Genomic DNA, 22270 nt, shown 5'->3' on the forward strand with positions numbered 1-22270 from the left:
TTTTGGCAATCCCTTAAATTTTGTGGACAGGATAAATGCCTTGCTTGTCTCACCTAGGGTGCCAGTAATGCAGTGAATTACCACAATTCGGTTTGACCACTTTTGTATTTTATTAATGGGGATTGTACAGTATGTATTCCTTTGAGTCTGGTCTTTTTCTGTAACCTTATGTTTGTGACACACGTCCGTACTGTCACGTGTAGTAGTAAATCACCCATTCTCATTGCTATATAGACTTCCATTGCACAAAGACACCACAATGCTGATGGGCATTTGAATAGTCCCAGTTTAGGGCTATTATGAATAGTGCTGCTTTGAACAATGTGGTATAAATTTCTGTTAAATATGTATGCATTTTGGTGGGGCACATACAAGTGGAATCGCCGGGTCAGAGGGTGTATATATGTTCACTTTGAGTAGACAGTTTTCTGGCAGTTAATCCCTTGAGCTTTGTTAAAAGTCCTGATATCTGCTAGTGTTAAGTCCTCTAAGTTTCATTCTTCTTTTTCAAGACTGTCTTGGCTATTCTTGGCCCTTTGCTTTTCTAAATAAATCTTAGAAGTATCTTGTCAATTTCTCCAAAAGAAAAAAAAAAAAAAAAAAACCCTGATAGGATTTTTACTGGGTGAGCTTGGAATCTCTAGAGTAATCTGGGATAAACTGTCATCTTTGCAATGTGCCTCCATATCTTCTTTTTTTTTTTTTTTTTACATGTTTGTTTATTTATTTTGAGAGAGAGAGTGAGTGCGTACGAGTGAGTACGAGTGAGTGTGCGTGGGAGAGAGGGAGAGAGAGAATGCCAAGCCCTGGCACAGGGCTCAATTCCATGACCCTGAGATCATGACCTGAGCCAAAATCAAGAGCCAGACACCTAGACATCTGAGCCACACAGGTGTCCCCTTCCCCCACCATGTCTTCTTAAATGTCTCTCAATGTCTCATACCTTTGTGTGTCTACTTTGATTGAAATACGTAGCCAGTAAGTGCATAAAATAGGTGGTCAATAAATGCAGTGTTCGTACACGGTTTTAGACCGAATTATATTTGTCAGACACTGTGCTAGCTTGTGAACTTGTCCTTCTACTCCTCTGGGTCTTCCATGTGTGCTCTTTGTCAAGTGGGATTCCCTTGCTACCCTCTATCCCTACTGCCTGACAAAACCTAATCTTCCGTGATGACTCAATTCAAATTTCACTGTTGTACAGGGTTAGCAGATCTTCCTGTGGTATTCACTAGATTCTCCTTCAACTTTTAAATCACCACAGTGCATTGTGATGAGCTGCTCCATTAAACTCTTAGATGCTGACCACAGCTCACCCAGTACTTGGTAGATATGTGTTGGATAATGAAAGCAGTCATCCATTTTTTGTTCATTTGTTTGGTTAAATTCGTTTGTTGGTTGATTTGCTTGTTTTGTCTATGTGGGACTTCATTTAAGTGTAGTCAAAGAAAAAACGTAGTGTCCTCGTTTGGCACCCTGGTGCATGTCAATCTCATTTTTGTTTCACTATTCATTTTGATTTGAAAATATTCATATATACTCAGTCTCTTTCCAATAAGGCTTTGAAGTGCATACATTGTTTGAGCTAATTTATGTCACAGCTTCTAAGTTAGATTTAAAGAAAACCATCAACTCTGATTTTTTTTTTCAGGTACCCTTAGCAAGGAGAGTTCATGAAAAGGCAGTCACACCTCCAATGACCACTAGGTGGTAGTTTCACTCTCTATCAGATCAGCCTAACGATGTCGTATGCTGTTGTTTGAGTCTGGGGTAGGCAAGATGAACTGTGGGGTAAACCTTAACTAGACCTCTTAGAGGAAAAATAAAGCCAAAAATTGGCCCTGAAGGAAATAGAATTATGGAGAATACAGAAAAATGGAAAGAAATGCTATTAGGTATTATTTCACTGACAGGTTAAGCAAAAGGCTAAATTAACCACATCCAACAAGCAGTAAGAAAAGCTACACAGAACCAGAGACAACTCATATAATGTTGGAGGGCAACGGAGTCTGCTGTTGACCCTCCACAACCGAAGCCTGGCCCCTTGGGGCAGGGGAAGGGGACAAGGGTGAGGGGGTATCACTGGCAGAACTGAGCCCCCGGTAACATTCTTGAATTCTCCTGGGAGGAAGGAGGTTTACAGGCTTCAGACGACAATTGGATGGGACTCTGTCCAAATGTTTTTGGTTGACATTGCTGTCGGCCACAGGATTATATGAGTGCCACACCAAAGTTTTGGTCAGCTTTCGAAAGGTAGGGACACAGGACATGTATTAATCACCTGTTCCATTCAAGAAACTTTATGGATCTTATTTCACTTAACCATCACACTTTATGATTAGGTAGCCTTATCTGCATTTACAGATTAAGATACCTGAGGTTCAAGAGGGGTATATATCTTCTCCAAAACCACCAAGTAAGAGGTTGGGGATTGAAACCCAATACTCTGGCTTTTGCCATGACACCAGGCTGATTCCCAAGGAATCCCTCCTCCCTCTCCTGGGAATGAGAGCACCTCCCTCCTTGGGCTGCTGTGGGAGGAAGGGGATAATGCTCACAGAGAGCCTGGCACAGCGTCCGGGGTGCCCTCGGCACTCAGTATATGGCACTTCCAGAGGCAGAGGGTCCTTCCCCACCTTTTCAGGACCCTCAGAAAAGGCCTGGGGATGGGCCTCCCTATTTTGCCCATGTTGATCTCACTTAAAAGTGACATCTCCAACACCCAAAGGAGAAATTCTCAAAGGTCCTTGTGGCAGGAACTGAGCCAGGTAGCAGTGGCTGACCCTGAACAACTGACCTCAGTCATCCCTAACCCAACACTGGGTGGGTCCCCTCTCCTAGCCAATCATAGAAGAAACCCCTGAGGGGCTCTGTGGAGTCTTTCCAGTTCTGACTAAGTTTGATAAGGGACTTCCCAGACTCACAGTGTGAATCAGGGCCAGGACTTATCTCTACAGAAAGCTGAGGTGGATCCTATAACAGCAGATCCAGACATTCCATGGGCCCATCCCCAGTAGGCCACCCATGGACCCTAAGGACATGAACTGGAAAATGAATCCTGAGGGGACTGTAGGCAGTCTTCTCTCAGGACTGGATTTTTTTTTTTTTTTTTTTTTTTTTTTTTTTTTTATGCCACAAATTCCTTCTGGCCTAGATTAGAGACACTGACGCCCAGAGGAAGCAAGCAAGGCAGTAAATGGAAATTGTGTCCCTCAGAAGGGCATTGACACCTTGGATGGACCTGAGGAGACTGAAGCCGTGAGCAAAGCTGTCCTGCTGACATCTTGTTTGTTAAAACTTGACATCCACTCATAAGCCTGTGATAGAGTTATAGTTTTTTGCACACACACAAAGAATCTGAGGGATCAAATTAACTACTATTTTTTTTCTTTCTTTGCTACCAACCCCACAAAGACTGTTCAGAACAAAGACACTCAAATCTACACCAAACTGCCAGATTGAGAGAACACTGCACCAGCTTTGAGTTAATAACCACTGGGGATTACAGTCTAAGTGAACAGGAACAGCTTCTTTGTCTGTTCTTCTGCTGTGGTATGAGCTGTAAAAGAAACTAAGGAGGAGAGCGGGAGAGAAGTTTAAAATAAGAGCTATTAAGAAGATGCAGGTAGCTTCTCCCCTGCCATCCTCATCACCACCACTGACATCAGCCCTTAGGCCTTGTCCCAAGTTGGGTGGTGGGGAGGAAGAATATAGGGAGTATTCCCCACAAAAGATCCAGGGAGAGGAGAGACTCTATGCTGTCACCTAGATAGAGCTCCCCAAGTAGCAGCCCCCACAGAACCTCTGCCACAGGGTCCTGGGGAGAAAGGGAGAAGGGAGGGGCAAAGGACACTCAGGTGGGAGGGGCTGGAAACTTCCAGGCTTCTCTGGAGTCATGTGTTGTGAAGGAGGAGGCCCATGAGTTTCCTCAGACCCACTGTGGTCTAAGGCACTAGCTAGAACCTGACACAATTTACCAGTCCCAGGAAGACACTTGGAGAAGAGAGGAGTGTGGGGGATGGGTATGGACCACCTGCCTGGGGAGAGGGGCCTCTCTGAGCAGCAGAGAGGACAGGAAGCGGTAGAGAGCCCTATGTGCTTCATGTAAAGGGCAGCCTTGAGCAACATCTATCCTAGCGGCCAAGTGGGTGGAGATGCCAGTAGCAGATGCCAAGAAAGAAGCAGACCTAGATGTATAAGGAAGCACAGAACATCAGAAGGAAGAATGCCCTCCCTTCCACCAGAACATGGCCGACCATTAAAAAGGACTTCACCTCTGGTGGCCACCACCGAAATTAGGTGTGTCAGAGGCAAGAAAATTACATTCAGTTATAAAATGATATTCCACCTGGTACCCATTTGTATTAGTATTCTGATGCTGCCCTAACTACCCTAACTTTTGCAGCTTACAACACAAATATAGTATGTCGCAGTGCTGTGGGTCATGAGTTGCACTGGACTGATATCAAGGCATCAGCAGGGCTCTGTTCCTCTGTGGGGCCCTAAGGGAGAATCCATTTCTTTGCTCATTCAGGGGTTGGCAGTTCCATGAGGTTGTAGGACTGAGGTCCCTGTTTTTGTGGCTGTCAACTGAGGTTGCCCTAGCTCTTAGTGGGCTCTTTCTGGTCTTTGCATGTAGCCCCTCACATCTCAGAACCAGCAGTGGGGTACAGAATGCTTCTAACACTCCCATCTCTGACTCCTCTTCCATAGTCACATTTTTCTCTCCACACCCAGGGAAGGTTTTGTCTGCTTTTAAGGATATACGATTAGAATGGGCCTACCCAGATAATCCAGGATAACCTCTTCATTTCAAGGTCCATAATAAGAATCATGCATGCAAAATCTCTTTTGTCATGTAAAGTAGCATATTTACAGGTTCTGGAAATTAGGACATGGTGGGCGAGGGGGGTATTATTCTGTTTACCACACCATTATATATTCAATAAGTACAGTAAAACCTTGGATTGCAAGTTACTTGTTCTGTGAATGTTCTGCAAGACGAGGAAACGTTTCTAATAAAGTTTAACTTGAAAAACGAGCAATGTCTTGTAATAAGAGGAGTACTAAATGCCAAATGTCACATGATCAAAACTGAGCCAATGGTTCTTGAAACTCACTTTGATATATGAGCACTTTCCAGAACAAATTATGCTCTCAAACCAAGGTTTTACTGTATTTGTTTAGTACCTGGTGCTGATTATCTGGAAGTTAGGCCAGCACAGAAGCTGGGGTGGGGATGTAGCACACAGAGATATGCGTCCTAGGGCCCCTTTGCAGGACTCCAGGAGGCGCCATTTACATAAAGTGCCCTATAGATTGTACTCATCCCCACACACACACACCCCCCACCAACCTCTTGACTCCCCACCCCTCATCCCTGAGTTATGCAGTCTAGATGTTGGTCTAGAAGTTGCTGGAGGTCTCTGGAGAAGATCCATCCAGTTCTGCTGGATCTAGGTTCACCCATAGCAGAAAGACAACAAAAGCAGAATAGGACCCCCAGAGAGGACTGGAGATAGATGCTTCTACTGCTCTGACCTGCTTTCATGCCCCTATTCCCCCAAGGGGCAATAGAGAGGGAAATGCTCAGTGTCCTCTGGAGCCCCTTATAACTTGACATCATAAAAGAGAGATGGTCCGAAAAGTGTTGGTGTCTCACTAACTGAAGCCCCTTCCGGCTGAGGCTCCCTGGCCTATATTTTGCAGCTCCAGGGCTCATGGGAGCCACCAGTTTGCTGGGTTTTTTCTCAACCACAATCACGGTGAGTCAGCATAGCATCAGCTTTCAGCTGGGAGGCCGCAGCCCCAGAACAGCTCCAAGAGGAGCTGCCTCCTGATGGGCCTGTCCCCATGTTCCTTCCAGTCCTGGGCCTCCCGGAACTGCCCAGCACCCTGGCCTTGTACCTGAGCAGCAATCCATCTGGCTCAGTGCGGTGCTTCCAGAGCCAGGGCATGAAGGTGATAGAGACAGATAACCCAGAAAAGAAGTCATCAGCCCGGTGTGACGAGTACATGCTTGCATTTGACCAAAAGCATCTGAGGCTCTTTGCTGGAGGCCGGACTTGAGATGGAAGGAAGTTGGTAGGGCATTTTGCTTTCCTCTGCTGTGTCGGAAGCCAGGCCCGACTACTAATACCCTTCAGAGATGTCCACATCTCCGCACCTCATGCTGGCCAACCAGACTTCCAGTGGCAGGAACAGCTACCAGGAAGGGGTGCTCAATGCCCCCTCACCTAAATGGCTCTTTACTACTCACACTACAAAACCTAAAATGTCAGTGGTGATTGTCACTTCTGGTTCTACCACCTAAAATTTGCTGGCAGGGGAGCCCTTGGAGGGTGGGGCGGGGTTGGGGAGTGATGCCTTCAGGAACATAGCGTCCCTTGTTTTGGAACTAAATCGCTGACTGCTGCCCTGAGTGGCACAAAACAAATTGATAGCAAGGAGGAAACTTGTTAGCAATTATAAGCTCCAGACAATAGCCATGTGGCTTGGAAGACTTACTTTAAGGAACGCCCCCCACCTCCCAAACCTCCCCAGCTCTGTGTTACTCTGTGTCTGGCTGGCAGATGTGCCCCTGGGTCTCTGCTTAAGACGCTGGCCTCCAGCTAAGCCTGAGAGGGAGTTTTCCTCTCTGACCTTCCCCCCAAAAGCACCATGGCAATGACCAGAATAAAAATGTCTCTAATCACATGCACTCGTCTTCAGTAATGGAGCATGGCAAAGACCAGCTACTGTTTACTAACAGGAAGGCACAAGGCTATTTGACCCTCCACAGACTCTGGTTGCTGATTACAGGTATATGTGGCTTCTGTTAGTAAAGTTATCTCCTTTCCCTCTTGTTTCTGATCTGCTTTTAGTAAAACTTTCTGCATAAATATGCACCTCCTTAAAATATCCATGGGTATCTTTACTTTTTCCTACCAACTTCCCACATTTCAGCCTCAGTGGGTTCATAGACAAATTAATAGTTCAACTGACTGATGAGCTATTACATAAAAGGGATGATAGCTCCCCCACCCAGAATGGGAGAGCCCTTGACCACCGCCCCCCCCCCCAGCCATTTTTGCACTACCTCAAAACTGCCGACATCATCTCAGCCACCTGACTTTGGGGAAGTAGAGACAAGTCCTCTCTTCCTTTGCACTGTGGCTAGCCCAGGTCATAGACTCAATTTCTTTGCGGGGAACATAATCTAATCATCTTGAGCACACAGAATCAACAGCAAAAATAAGGTCACATGTTGCAGAACCTCTTCAACTCAGGAAATTCTGGAGGGAGTTCATCAGTTGAGAGCATCTACAGTACATGAGAGTATCTGCGCAGGAATGTACAGAACATGGCGCCCCACCTGCTCTCATCGACTGAGAATGTAAGACAGCATAAGGAAAAAATTTTATGTCCCCTCATGGAGATGGTGATTTATATATAAAGTGTTTCAGGGAAACAACAACAACAAGATTTATAAGGAGCCAGAACTAGGATGACATTAAAAGGAATGAATGATGCTGTCCATGGGTTGAAGGTGAGACCCTTTTCGGTGGGCAGGTAAAGGTGGGCGATGCTGTCACTGAGGGAGTCTCCTGTGCTCTGGGAAGACAAAGCTCTTATCATAGAACATCTGAGAAGCTTCTCAACTGTCACATTACCTCTTAGGAACCTTTAATGTAGGTGTCCATTCATGTCTTGGGATTGGCCTAAGTTCCACATGGGCCATTGGAAGGAGCTTAGAGCCTACTCCCTTTGTTCCAGCCTACCAGCCTTCGTGTTATTCCTCTAACTTCTCAAGTTTGTTCCCATGAAAGAGGTCTTTCCCATCATTTCCTCTATCTGGAATATTCCTTCCCCCAGCTCCCTGTGAGTCTGGGTCCCTCTTATCATTCAGGCATCAAATCAAACTTCTCTCCTCAGAGAGGCTTTCTGTGATGCCCTCTCTGAAGTAGCCCACCCGAAGGGGTCACTGTCCCACTGTCCTCTCTCATTTTCTTCTTGTCACTGTCTGGTCTGATCTGGTTTGTTTATTGCTTACTGTCTCATCTCACCCTATACATGAGTGAGCTGCATGGAAGCAGGACCCTTGTCCACCTCATTCACTGCTGTGTTCCCAGGGTTTCACATGGTGCCTGGCACATAGCTGGTAGCCAGTAAACATTTGTTGAAGGAATATTGAAAGGCATTTTCAGATGTATGGCCTAAGAATCCCCCTGGGGGTTGGACTTGAGGGAGAGAGCAAGATAACTGATTTCTGAGGAAGTCCCCCGAGTAGACAAAGACTCCGGTGGAGAGAGTGGGACCAGGCAGTGAGGAGGTCCAATGGCCTTGCTGTTCCAGGTTGAGTATAAGGTTGTGTTATGTGATTCCCAGCCCTGACCCCAGTCCAGAGAAGAAGAGTGTGGAAGTGTATATTAACCAGGGCCCCCGAGCCTGTGATGGAAACCCTTTGGAAAGATCTTAACCCCAGAAAGCTTCTATGAAGACCTCTGAGAACAAAGACACTGGAGGCTAAATTTCTATGCCTCAAAACATCTTCAACTCAGGAAACAGGAGAGCATCCCAAGTTTTTAAACTAACTATTAGGGAGTGTAATTTAGGCCAGCCAGAAAAACTGTCTGGTTCCCTGCCTACCACTCCCAAGACAGGGAAATATAAAGCTCACTAGAGAGGAGAGAACAGAGAAAGATTTAGAAGAACAGTGAGAAGTAAGCCTCCACCTTGCCCCCTGCTGCCACATAAACCCGAGGCCTTGTCCTGCATGGGGGAAGAGGGACCAGGGAAAGGAAGAAAGACAGAATGGTCTCTCAGTGAGGTCTGGAGATCTGATGAGCAGGTAATACTGGAATCCTTCCCTCTGCCCCATGCCAAAGTTTTCTGAACTGCAACCCCTACAGATCATGCCCTGCAAAATACATATTATAATTTTCATTCTCCAGGCAAAAGTTGAAGACCAAAATTTAATGGATTTGTGACAGATCATGTGCTCATTTGCCTGCCAAATCACCATCCTCACCGGTCTCCTCCCTGTGTTAGAACCCTGATTTGGGGGATAGGGAGGCCAGTGTTCAGGGGAGGCTGAACCCCTCTGCCAGCCCAGGTAAGGAAATCTTGATTAGACTAAGCCAGTGGCCTCAATGCTGCCTGCATATTAGAACCATCTACTCTAGTTAGATCAGCCTCTCTGGGGGTGAGTTGTAGGCCTCTGTAGTTTCACAAAGCTCCCCAGTGGCTCTGATATGCATGCAGGGCTAGGACCCACCCACCTAAACCACGAATTCTAATTTCTATTCTCACCAGCATGGAGGGAAAAGTGTCTTGGGGCTTCTAAGGAAGCAGGATTCTCTTTGAAAAATGCATGTATTGTGTTGATAAACTGTACTGCCCATGGAGGTGTGCCTGGGAATGTGGACACCATCTTCAGCACAAAAGCCAGTATACTGAAGTTGGCAGAGAAAAGAAAAAAGGAGAAAGCCTGGATACTTGGGCTGTTGTTGAGCAAATGGACTACCCAACCCTGGAACTTTCCTCTCTCTAGACTTTCTGTTTAAGTGAGTTCTTAAAGTTGACTTGGCCAGATTCAGTCGGATTTTTTCATTGCTTGCAGCCAAGAGCATCCTAAACGATAAGGTCATACAGGAAGTGGCAGAGCTGAGACTCAAAGCAAGTCCAAGCCTAAGGCAGCCAATAGAAGCTGAGAGCAAGGCGAGGCCATGTGACCATGGGGAGGCAATTTGGATCAGGTCGTGGATTTCTAAACCATCTTTTTTCGCGTTTTCACTACCAAAAAGGTGGTTTGTTACAGTTAGGTTTTTTTTTTTTTTTTATTTATTTCTTTTTTCTTTTTTTCATATTCATCAGAATCCCTATCTGAAAATGAAGTCAAATGTTATCTAGAGAGTTAATTGCCAGCTTCCGGTTAAAAACAAACAAATTAATTTGGAGACAAAGTCCAGGTTTAGGAGTTTAGAAAGTTACCGAAATTGTAGCTAAATTAAGGAATCTGGATTGTCTTGGATTTTAGTTAAATATCTAATAAATCTACCCACCTAGCCAATCAGCTCAATGGCTAATTGGTCTAACCAGTTTCTCAGCTGAATTGAGTTTTCAGTCCAGAAATTTTCCATTTGGGGCCACCAAATGGCACTAGAAAGGCCCCTTTTACTATTTGGTCATAATAAAATAATCAAATCTCCAGGGCAAAGCATCACCAGAAACACAAGTGTTTCTCGGAAGGTTCTTGTACCATATCGCCAAGGCAGCTCAAGGAGAGGTGGTTGTACATTTCCACTCACATGCAAAGTCCAGATGGCCCCAAATTTCTGCAACCATACTGAGAAACTACCCGAAGGTGGCGCTTGTGGCTGGTATAGACACAGCATCTGATCAAGCAATTTCTGCAACTGGAAAGAAAAAAGTCAAGGCTAGTCTTTCTTTTCTTCCTGATGAAGTTAACTGCCTTAACACACAGCATAAGACTTTGTGGCACAAAAAAGGCTAACAGAATTATGAAAGGTATAATTTGGAGGCTCTGTCACGAGCTGTGATGATCACACCCTAATAGATATAAACGCTCTGAAGCACTAATGCTCGGTGACAAGGGTGCCTGAAGGAAGAACAATGCCTGCATTAGTGTTCAGCCTCCAGAGAGGAAAAGCTTTGCGGTCTGCAATTACTAATCTGCTATTCTTTGCCTTAGAACACATCTACTTGATGCTTGCTATTTTTTCAGGCGTACTTTTCCCCCAGACAGATTCACATGTACGTTCACATGAGTAACATATGCTTTTCACACTTTGATGGGTGTTGAAGTCACTGCCTGATGGAAAGACTCAAATCCTCACCTTGCAGGGGCTCTTCCTGGCACTGGATTTGTGAGGCTTCAACGTTCAAAACACAGTCATCTAGACAATACCATAAGGCCACTAAGTTTGCATTTTCTGCCCTATTTCCCAAGCCTGAATCCTCACGTGTATCCCCCTCATGTTCTTCCTGCTGAAGCTCTATAAAAGTGTGTCCTTGCTTCCCTGGAGAGTAAGCTGCTTCTAGAATAGGAACTGCTAACCCTTTCTCTTGTATTACTTTGGTGGTAACAGACCTCCTGCCTCCCTTCTTGGTCCCGCATCACCACCACCCTACACCTGAGTACTTTTCCACCTTGGCTAAGGCTAGCCTGGAGTGGATCTTCCATGGCACATTCCCCTGATTTTAGAAGGTCCCAGACTCCGACCTGGGGCTGTTCTGGTTCTGGGCTTATTCCCTTGAAGACAAAGCCAAATCCTACCCAGGAGAGCTTTTGTGGAGAAGAAGTTGAGTGTATCTTCCTGCTTGGAAAATTCTTTCTGATTCCTTTTATCTTTAGGGACCCTGGACTGGGCTGAAGTATGAATGCAGAAAGGTGGCCAAGATGGAGACCGATAGAAAGGGACTGCAGTTGGTATTGCTCTAGCCTCACCCTTTCCATAACTCCTCAAGCCACAAGCTTCCTATGAAAAGGAAGATTTTCGCTTTGTCTTCTCTCCAACTCCACTGCCTGGTGGCCTGGCCTGACTATCTGCCACCTGCCCCCTTGGTTTCTTTCTTTCAAGGTTAGTCATCTTCCCAGGCTTGCCTCTAGAGGGAAGTACTTCAAAATGAGGGAAATAGAAAGGCAGACTTGTGGAATGGTGGTGAGCCACCAGGGGTGTGAGAAACCGTGTGGCCTCGGTTGAGGAATGCATTTTCCCCCTCAGGCCTCAGTGCCTTCCATTAATCCACAGGCATGCTTTGAGTAGAGAACTGTCAACACATCCCCCAGTATCTCTTCTTTGTGACCAATACTTGTCTCCCAGACTAACTACAGGTCTTTGAAGGGGCTCAATGAATACAACCATCCATACCTTTATTCTTACTTTGCATGCGCTTTGGAAAAGGCATCTTTCCAAAGTCTCCCATCTGTGAGCAGTTTGGGGGCAGGAGGCAAGCCTGGCCCAACCTCTCACCTGCACGACAGGATATGACATTTAACATATTTCATTATCTTCACATTTGACATCTCCCTGTTTCTCCACAAATCTAGTCAAACCCAGGAAGTAAGCCAATGCCCTAAATCAGCACCCCATGGATGCCCAGAAATCACTGCCTACGGTTCTCTAGATCCTCGCTAGAGGAAGTCGTAACCTGTTTGTTCTTCCCAAATGTACTTGCATTGACCGAATGTTCATCAGGCCCAGCCACTCCTACCATGTTGCTGGACTCCCTCACCGCAAGTGGCTGCAACAGCCCTGCATTCAGGGTGCTGAGTGCTCGGAGGCCTTTTACATGGTACCTCAGGTGGTCTTCACGACAGCACACACATCAGCACTGTTATGATCCTTCCTGTCCTACAGCTGAGGGCACTGAGGTGCAGAGAGAGCAAGCAACTTCCCAAAAGTAAGTGACGCAGCAAGCTGTGCATAACGTACCATGGGAACATCGATAGCATCCATGAAAGAACAGTTAACAACAAAATAAGTCACAGCTAATGTTTATGGAGCTCCGGGTATCAAGTCCTGTGCCACGTGCCGCAGAAACATTCTCTCCTTTAACCTCCCATCAGCTAGTCTGGAAATGACATCAGAAGCACGGGCAGGTTCTCCCATCAAGGAGAGTGAACACATTTTTTAACAAGCCCTATCTTTTGGCCATCCTCCCTGTTGTCTCTTGTTCTGACCACTAAAGTTTCAGATGCGCTTGGAACAGACCCAGCTCCCCCCCCCACGGCTTCCTCTCACGCCCCCCTGTCCGGGTCGCGATAGTAGTCCCGCCTGGGATAACAGCTGTGCTCTCACACTACCCCAGAACCTCTAGCTGTGTCCCTGGGAATTGTTGTTACTCCCAATTTAGAGATGAGAAACCCACAGCTCAGACTAGCTAAATAGCTTGTACAGATTCAGCTTATAAAGAAGGGATTTGGGGGCAGGGGAAGGAAGTAGATAAGCCCTCGTCCAGCTCCAGGGCAAACAAGGAAAGTGAGGGCATCACAGGTGTTGGAAACAGCTTGGACAGGAGCGTGAGGAAGTGTGTTTGGTAATGACCTGCAGGTAGATGGATGTGGTGGGCATATAGGACAGTGGAAAGGGTGAAGGAATATGACCTTGCAATTAGCTGGTAAAGAAACTTGTATGCTGCGCTGAACGATGGCTCTATTCTGTGAGCCAAAGATTTTAAGTTTATTTATTTATTTTGAGAGAGAGAGACAGAGACAGAGTGGGACAGGGTCAGAGAGAGAGAGGGAAAGAGAGAATCTCAAGCTGGCTCCACACTGTCAGCTCAGAGGCCAATGAGGGCCTCAAACCCATGCACTGCGAGATCATGACCAGATCTGAAGTTGGGCACTCAACTGACTGAGCCACCCAGGAGCCCCTGTGAGCCAAGGATTTTTAAAGAGTTTTAATGTCATCAGATCTACTAATTAAAATCTTTGACCAGAATATTTCAAAATGATTTGCTACTCTTGATTGATTCCATGAATGAACCCATGAGACAGAATAACAGCACTATCACCCCCATTGTACAGATAGGGAAACTAAGGCAGAGAAGTCATGCTTAGGATCATGGACTGTGACTGACAAAGCAAAACTTTATGCCCTGATCTTCCAGTTGCTGGCCCTAGAAACCCTGTCCCTGACAGTGGCCTAATGTTGGACTCCAAGAAAACTGCCAGGCCCCAGGCACACTTACCCTGTGCTAAAAAAATACAAAAACCTCTGGGCCCCACCCACCACCCCCATTGCCTCATTCAGGACCTATTTATGCTGCATTGCTCCTGTGCACGCTCTCTCCCAGCTCTGCAGACAGGTTCCTGCCACCCTCAGTCTTTTTGTCTTTGGTGGTGCAAGCATTTACTCACATAGCAAGAAAGAAAATTCAGAGGCCAGGTGACCTTTATCAGCTGAATTGCCTTTTGCACTTTCCCTGTTCTGGTCAGAGCAAAAAATTATTAACCCTCAGAAAACTAAGCTTCAACAAGTTTAAAGCACTTCATTGAAGAAGATAGATACACTTGAATTTGGTGTTTGAACAATACCCTGCAACCCTATAACACTGGGTTTATCCTTTGAAGATTCTAAGAACCTTCTCACAGGAAAGGGTGGATCTGGGGCCTCTGGTGGTTCTCTCTGGGTTCCTTTGAGCTCGGAGTTTTGAAGTGTGAGTGAGGCCAAGAAAAGATGGTTGGGGGGAGGGGGCAGGGTGGGAAGACTGGCAATCAATGGACAGAAGAACCAGCCGTGCAAAACCTTGGTTGGTGAAATAGATCACTTCTGGGAACAGTGGGCCCCTCCTTCATAGATGGCTGTGTCCCCAGCCACCAGCACTGCAAAATAGATTTTGATGATACTGACTGTGGCTCTATATCATTAACTAGAGAAGGAAGAATGGAGGGGTGCAGGAAAGGTGGCATTTAGAGACAAAACGAGTCACTAGGAACTCTAATGATGCCAAAATCTAAGAGCTAGGATTCGGGCATAGGAAAGGACAGCCTGGAAACCATATGAACCCGTTGTGAAGGCCAGGGCTCTGGAGACAGCAGGCCTGGAGCAGAGTCCTGGTCCCACCCCACCTAGCTGCATGACTTTGGGCAAGTTATAGAACCCACTTCTCACCTCTGAAATGGGGGTCAGAGCAAAATCTACTTCCCAGGGTACCTGGGAGATTTGCAATATAAACCATCTCTAAGCACTTAGTTTACTACCTGGCCCTACCAAGCACCCACTAAATGTGAATTTTTATTAATTAAAAATTCAAGATTGTCCTCCCCATTTCTGAAACGTTTGCCGCTTCAGTGCGTTCCTCTCATAGTTTTTTCTGTATTGTTTTCAGAAATGGTATTTGCAGAGTATATACATTTGTAATTCTCTGTTTGCCAGCTTATCCACATTCAGTTAATCAGTTCCTCTTAAACAAAGCGAACTTCTCAGCCTCTGAACAAAGGGCTCAGCTGCCCTCTCTTGCTTTCCTCATTGTTTAACCAAGTTTTGTTTTGTTTCTTATTTTCTGGGAAATGGTGTTTGCCTAAGGTTCCTCCTCCCCAGGGCCAGTACCAGGGCACCACGGTTTCCATCTCACTGAGCACATAACAGGGCGTCCTGGGGAGATAATGGATTCAAGAGAGCAAGGGGCCACTTACACAGAAGAGCCCAGGGTCTCGGGCTAAAAGATGACAGCACAGAAACCTCACTAATGCACTCCTTCCATTACTGTTCTCCAATTTTTCCTGTCTCCCACTATTACCTTCAATTAAGCTTTGCTCTTTAAAACCCTTTGTCTGCCCCCAGGGTCATTAGCTTTCATCCGGCACAGCGGTCTGCCGCCACAGCTAACCCTGGGACTTCTTCGAAATCTCAAAGTTTGGAGCCAGATAATTTTTCAGAAACCTCCTTAACACGGTTCTTTACCTTGACTGTTTTCGGCTTCGACAAAAGGGGTGGTGTATTAGAGGGAAAAGGTGGCTAGCTTTATCTGTTTTCTGTCACTGGTGCTGAGGGTGGGCAGGCCAGAGTTCAGGTAGACCAATAAGCGAGTTTATTTTGCAACTGACTTATCAGCTAGAGGTATATTTTTAAATTTTATTTGGCATAACATTTAATGTTGTTTTGTCTCCTAACAATTGAAGCTCTTACACCAAACTGAGGAAAGGGAGAGACTGGTCAGCAGGCGGGGGGGGGGGGGGGGGGGGGGGGGGGGGGGATGGGAAGGTGCCAGAATGATAGAGCAACTACCCTATGACATGCAGACATTGTCATTCTAGAGTATTGGTCTGCTGAAATCTTGGAACATCTCATTTTCTAACACTCTGTTCCACTTCCCCACATGCCCACTGGAACCCCCTGAAAAGGAATTGAAGTCCGAGGGCTCGGTCTCTATGTCATTTAAAAGAAACTTCCCTGTAATACATGGATATTACCACCAGATGGCATCAAAGGTCACAGTTCTGTTGGTGTGCTTCTTGCTGCATACCTTGCTAGGCTTTTTTAAAAAAAAAATTTTTTTAACGTTTATTTATTTTTGAGACAGAGAGAGACAGAGCATGAACGGGGGAGGGTCAGAAAGAGAGGGAGACACAGAATCTGAAACAGGCTCCAGGCTCTGAGCTGTCAGCACAGAGCCCGATGCGGGGCTCGAAATCACGGACCGTGAGATCATGACCTGAGCTGAAGTCGTCTGCTTAACCGACTGAGCCACCCAGGCGCCCCGTAAGAATTAGGTGGTGAACAAAGAAGACAGAGTCCCAACCCTTCAAAAGATCCAAGTCTAGCAAGAAGACAGACATTAACCAAAATATTATAAATAATTAGATCACAATACCAGGAGGTGCGTCCAGACTTGGGCTGAGAGCCGGCAGAGACAGCAAAGCTCAGCACATGTTCTCTGGACTTCTCCACCTTCCCCAGCCACCTTACAGTTGGGTGGGACCTTGTGACTGGTGCAGGGCAATGGGATGTGAATGGGGATCACACGCAATACTCAAGAGCCAAAGTAGAGAAAAGTGAGTATAATTTCTCTATGCTTCTCTCTTTCTTTACTGTATTAGCTGGTGATGTGACAGAAGGCAGGGCCTCTGTGAGCCTGTATCCCTGAGTGACTACCTAGAGCAGAGCCATCACTAATCCCCATGCTTGGTGACCCCAAACCTCCACTGCTCATGTAGAGTAGGTAGCATAAATCTTTATTCAAGTAAGCCACAGAGATTTTGGCCTTAATTTGTTTCTGCAGCATAATCTAGGAGGTATGTTAGTCTGACGAAGGACTAACTTTCTAGTTGCAGAGTTAGGTCAAAGAATGAGTCTTTTAGGTCTAAATGAGTGGGCCTTTGTGCAAGAAGCACAGACTTGTGGGAATGGAGAAAATGAAAGTGAGCTACTTTGCCACCTCTAACCCTCCCAAGACCAATGAGAGGAAGGGGGAGGCTCCATAACCAAAGAGGCTAGCCAAGGCCACCGTTTCGTACCGTTTCAGGCAGGCTATTAAGCACCTGATAACAGACCAGAGTGGTATAGTTGTGCCAGCAGGCCCAGGTTCAGGCCAGGGATGTGCAGAGCTCTAAGCAGCTAGTCTGGGCAGGACTGGCTCATAGACGTGTCTCAGGCTGGCCACAGAGATGGCCATCAGGTCTCTACAGTAGCCACAAACGAAACAGAACAGAGTAGTCAGGTATTCAGTGGTTGGGCTGGGCAGGCACCAGTCACCCACAAGTTGGCTTTCTTTTCAGTGATGTATTTTTTTGGCACTTCTCATTTTGATATAATTTCACACTAACACACACACACACAAATGGAAGAGTAGAAAGAACACCAACTCACCCTTTACCTAGATTCACTCGTTCACTTAAAAAGTGTTTCTAAAACCAATTGTCTCTTTCACCGCAAACATTGTTTTACTGCCTCGCTCAAACTTCAGTGGGAAATGTAAGTTTCATAAGCTAGTTTTATATTTAAGACTTGTAAAATATAGAGTATCCTTGATAAATAAAGAGTTGTTTCAAATCCATAGAGAAAGAGTTTCCCCTCCTGGAAGAATGGGCAAAGGCCATAAGTAGCCAGTTGGTCAAAAGAAGTAGAAGCGACAAATGAAGCTATGAAAAATATTCAACACTCTCATTCTTAAATAAATATAAGTCAAAAACCTTATTTTCCACCTAGCAGACTGACAGAGATTTTCGTGAATGATAATACTTGTGTTAGAGGCACGGTACTTGGGTTGGAGGTTTAACACGGCAATTTTAATCCTAGGAATTTATCTGAGGGAAACAGGTAAATAAATATCCCTGATTGTCCCCCAAGCAGGAGGGTATTCATCACATTATTTATTAGAGGAAATGTCGAAACATAGGGACTTAGGCTAAGTACATAACAGTGCTCCTTACAAAGCACTGGCACCATCTGCATAGCACTTCCTGAACACCAGGCTCTTATCTTAACACTTTACGTGTGTTAGTTCATCCAACCCTCCCAAAAGATATGTCCTACAATTGCCATCAGCCTTTGACTGAAGTACAGCGAGCCTCCCTCACCCATCCTCTGTCTTCCAGCCGTACCTGTGGCGCTCACACACACCCAGGCAGTCTGGCTCCAGACTCTGACTCTTAGACCCACCCTACCCAGCCTCTCATATGATGTGTCAGCCTTTCTCTGCAGCCGCCTAAATGACAAAATAGCTTTATATTCACTGTCGTGGGAAAATGTGTCGTAAGATATGAAAGAGAAAAGTCAATTACGAAACACGATGTACAGTGTGAAACCATGTTTTAAAAAGGAATTACATATACACTTATATAAGAGTACATAACCTCCATCAAAAGATTAGCAGTGTTAGGACTGGGGAGGGTGTTGCTTCTTTTTGCTTCTCTTTATTTCCTAAGTTTACTACAGTGATGGTGTGTTTCTTGTAGGATAACATTTTACATGACTTCCCCCACTGCCCAATCCTGCTTTCTTCTCCCCCTTTCTCTGACTATTGGTCCCGTGGCCACTCCCTATTAAACATGCTAAAGTCCATCTCAGGCTCAGCTTCCCAGAGAACCCGGCCTTTGGGGGTTGGTGCCAGGAGTGGTCTGAGAAGGCAGAGGGAAAAATGATGTTTGGAAGCTGGGTCACTCCCCCCTCTGCTGACAGTGAGGACCCATCATGGAGGTCGCAGGAGCACAGATGCTCCCTGATCAACTGTTACGACTTCCCCTGTGCTGAATTAGGATCATGCCTAGGCGGAAGGGGGTGCAATAGCTAGTGCTCTGTATCTGGTGTCAGCAAAGTAGCAAGAAAGAGAAAGCTTGAGGACAGGGAGAGGGAGTGCCCGACACTATACTCTGTTGGAGTTGTACAAAAAGAACACAGCTGAACAAAAAGCTGAGAGCCAGGACCAGCCCATTGAAAGTCAAGTGACAAAGCCAGAGGCTCTCCGTGAAGGCAAATGAAGAGGTTTTGCTCACCTGCAGAAGGAGGACAGGGAACGTGGAGACCCAGGCCCTCACAATAAGTGTAGCCCCAAACTCCAGTGGAAGTTAAAACCCCAATCAAGTCAGAGTTGTGAGGCACAAGTCCAAAATCTCGTTGGGGAAAATGAACGATGACATGGAATGTCTGGGCTGATTTCTTCCAAGCTCTCAAATTAATTTCCAGATTCCTCTAAACCCTCTGAGCCTGAAGAAATGAACCACCTCTCTCATTAAGAGCTAGGACCACTCCCTTGTTTAGAGACATTTTGGCCAAGATGTGGAGCATTTGATTTGGGGATCAGAACTCAGTCTCATAATCTTTGGATGGTAGACCCAGCGTTAGTCAAAGCACATGATCATAGGCTAACCCTGCGCACCTCCCTCCCCAGACCCAAAGTGTACAAAGGGTTCAGGTTGTGGGTACTTTCTTCCATGCCTTTTTTCCCCCATTTATTTAAAAAGTCTTTAATCCCATCACTAAGATATATAACCTCTGAAAACATTTTTTCTCTTTCAGAAAACAATTTGGTATGTAACCTTCTGGACTTTTTTCCATGCTATGCAAGCCATTTAGTAACCTATATTTTTTTAGACCTAATTTTAGATTTACAGAAAACTTGAGAAAATAGCACAGAGGGTTCCCATATACTCTTACCTAGTTTTCCCTATTATTAACATCTTATAGTTGTATGGCACACTTATTATAATTAATGAACCAATATCTGTACATTATTATTAACTAAAGTTCATGTTTTATTCAGGTCTCCTTAGTTTTTCCCTAATGCCTTTTCTCAATTCCAGAGTCCCATCCAGCACACCACATTAAATTCAGGTGCCAGTCTCCTTAGACTTTGCTTGACGGTGTCTTAGACTTTCCTTGTTTTTGATGACCTTGACAGTATTGAGGAGTACTGAGCAGGTATATTATAGGACGCTTCTCTATCAAAATTTGTCTGATGTTTTTTTCATAAGACTGGGGTTATGGGGCTTCCTTGGCTCTTTTTTTTTTTAATCCTATTTTGGGTAACTTTGAAAATGGTCCCAATTACTGACTGAAGAGAGAGTTCTCTCTGATCTCTGGAAAATCTCAGTTTCTTGCTGCTTTGGTGAGTTTAGCTAATGTTCAACTTCTAAGAGTCAGAAATAATAGAAGGAAAAGTCTCAGAATATTTGCTTTAAAAAAAAAGACCTACTCTTAGGGCACCTGGGTGGCTCAGTCAGTTAAGCTTCTGACTTCAGCTCAGGTCATGATCTCATGGTTCGTGAGTTTGAGCCCGCATCACGGTCTGTGCTCAGAGCCTGGAGCCTACTTCTGATTCTGTGTCTCCCTCTCTCTCTCTGCCCCTCCCCAACTTGCTCTCGCTCACGCTCTCTCTCACACACAAACAAACATTAAAAAAATTTTTTTTTAAATAAAAAAAGACCTATTCTTGGCAGTGAGGAACCTATAAAGAAACTTTGCAGGGGAGCCTGGGTGGCTCAGTCAGTTGGGCGTCTGACTTCAGCTCAGGTCATGATCTCACACTTCGTGAGTTCGAGCCCCACGTTGGGCTCTGTGCTGACAGCTCAGAGCCTGGAGCCTGCTTTGGATTCTGTGTCTCCCTCTGTCTCTGCCCCTCCCCTGCTCACGCTCTGTCATGCTCTCTCTCTCTCTCTCTCTCTCTCTCTCTCAAAAATACATAATCATTAAAAAAATATTTAAAAAAAAAATAAACTTTGCAATGAGCATTACCTTTTTTTTTTTTTTTTTTTTTATTCAGTCAGCATTTGTTGGAGAGGTACCACTTGCCCCATTGCAAGGGCACATATATCTTATTTCAGCTCAGTCAAGATATTTTGCTAATCACTTTATAATCCTCACACTTTAATAAAGTACCAAGGAGCAATTAGTTTTTGTGAAGGTAATTGGCACTAAAATATTGTGCTTGAGGTGTTTTTCTTTTTTCTTTCCATATACAAAAGCAGAATCACATGACGGAGAAGGCAAATTTGTGCATGCTTAATTGACTAACAATAGAAAAGCTGGCAGCTGCTCTTGATACACATTTGTGGCACTTTTGCTGTCTTATAAATACCTCAAGCTGAACAAGTGACAAGCAAATTTGAAGGGAAAGAATGGTGGTTCGCTATATGAAAAATAGGAGTTTTCTTTATACTGAGGTATAACTCACTGTAACATACACAGATCAGTGATCAATTTGAGCAGTTTTGACTATACACCCCCTAGCCACTACCCTAAACAAAACAAGGAACCTTTCCATCACCCCAGAAAGCTCCTTTGTGCTCCTTTCCAGTGAATTCCCCCTTCCCCCTCTGGTCAGAGGAACTGCCTTCTGATTTTCATCACAGATTTGTTTTGCTTATTCTTAGACTTCACGTAAATGGAATCCCACTGTCTGTAACCATGTGTGTCCAGCTTCTTTCATTTAACATCCTGTTTTGAGGTTGACTAAGCCATAATGGCAGTTCAGTGCCCAGCTCAAGGGAGAACACAGCCCCTAGGACTGGGTTAGGCAAGCCCATCAGTAATAGTTATTCCTCCAGGACAAGGGGCACTTCTCCAGGAGAAGGGTCTGGAGTCAGTGAGGAACAGCTGAGAGAATTCCTGAGAAAGAATAGAGAAGAAAATGAGGGTCAAGAAAATGGTCACACAACACTAGAGGGCTGTCACCTGAAAGAGGAAATAGATTTTATGCGTGTGGTTCCAGAATCAGAATCTGTGGGTGGAAATTACTGGGAGGCACTCTTGAGCTCTGTGTAAAAAGGAACATCTTTCAACAACAGGTCATTGGGGCACCTTGAATAGTCATTGAATGTCTCATCACGGCGGCTGCTCAAAAAGAAGCTGATAGCCAGTAGCCATATATCATGGATGCTATTAAAGGAAATCCCCCATGAGGTGGGAGAGGACATCTTCCTATGACTTGTGGTTTCCCATTTAGACAAAGCTGGGCTTTACCTCTACTTCATTCTAGTTGGTCCCTGTGGTTTGTTACAGTGTGTATTGCACACTGGCAACAAGGTCACATGGTTTTCACTCCAAATATCTCAGAACTAGCTGTTACCATGAAGACTCAGCCAAAGTATTCAGGATCAAGGGTGGATTGTGCTCTTATTTTCAAAGCATTCTCCACAACAGAGTCCTTCCCTGCCTTGGTCCCCAAGGACCCTGCTGGATAGCCACAGGCAGTATGAGGTCTTTATCCTAACAAACATGCACACATCATCCACAAGGGCCAATGACACTAAAGAGTTTGCCTTGTTCTCCTTCAAGGTCCCACGTGCAACTAAAATTAAAAACCAGAGAGCTCTGCAAATCTTCCA

Source organism: Panthera onca, chromosome B3 (genome assembly GCF_046562875.1).
Source record: "Panthera onca isolate mPanOnc1 chromosome B3, mPanOnc1 haplotype 2, whole genome shotgun sequence".
NCBI classification, from domain to species: domain Eukaryota; kingdom Metazoa; phylum Chordata; class Mammalia; order Carnivora; family Felidae; genus Panthera; species Panthera onca.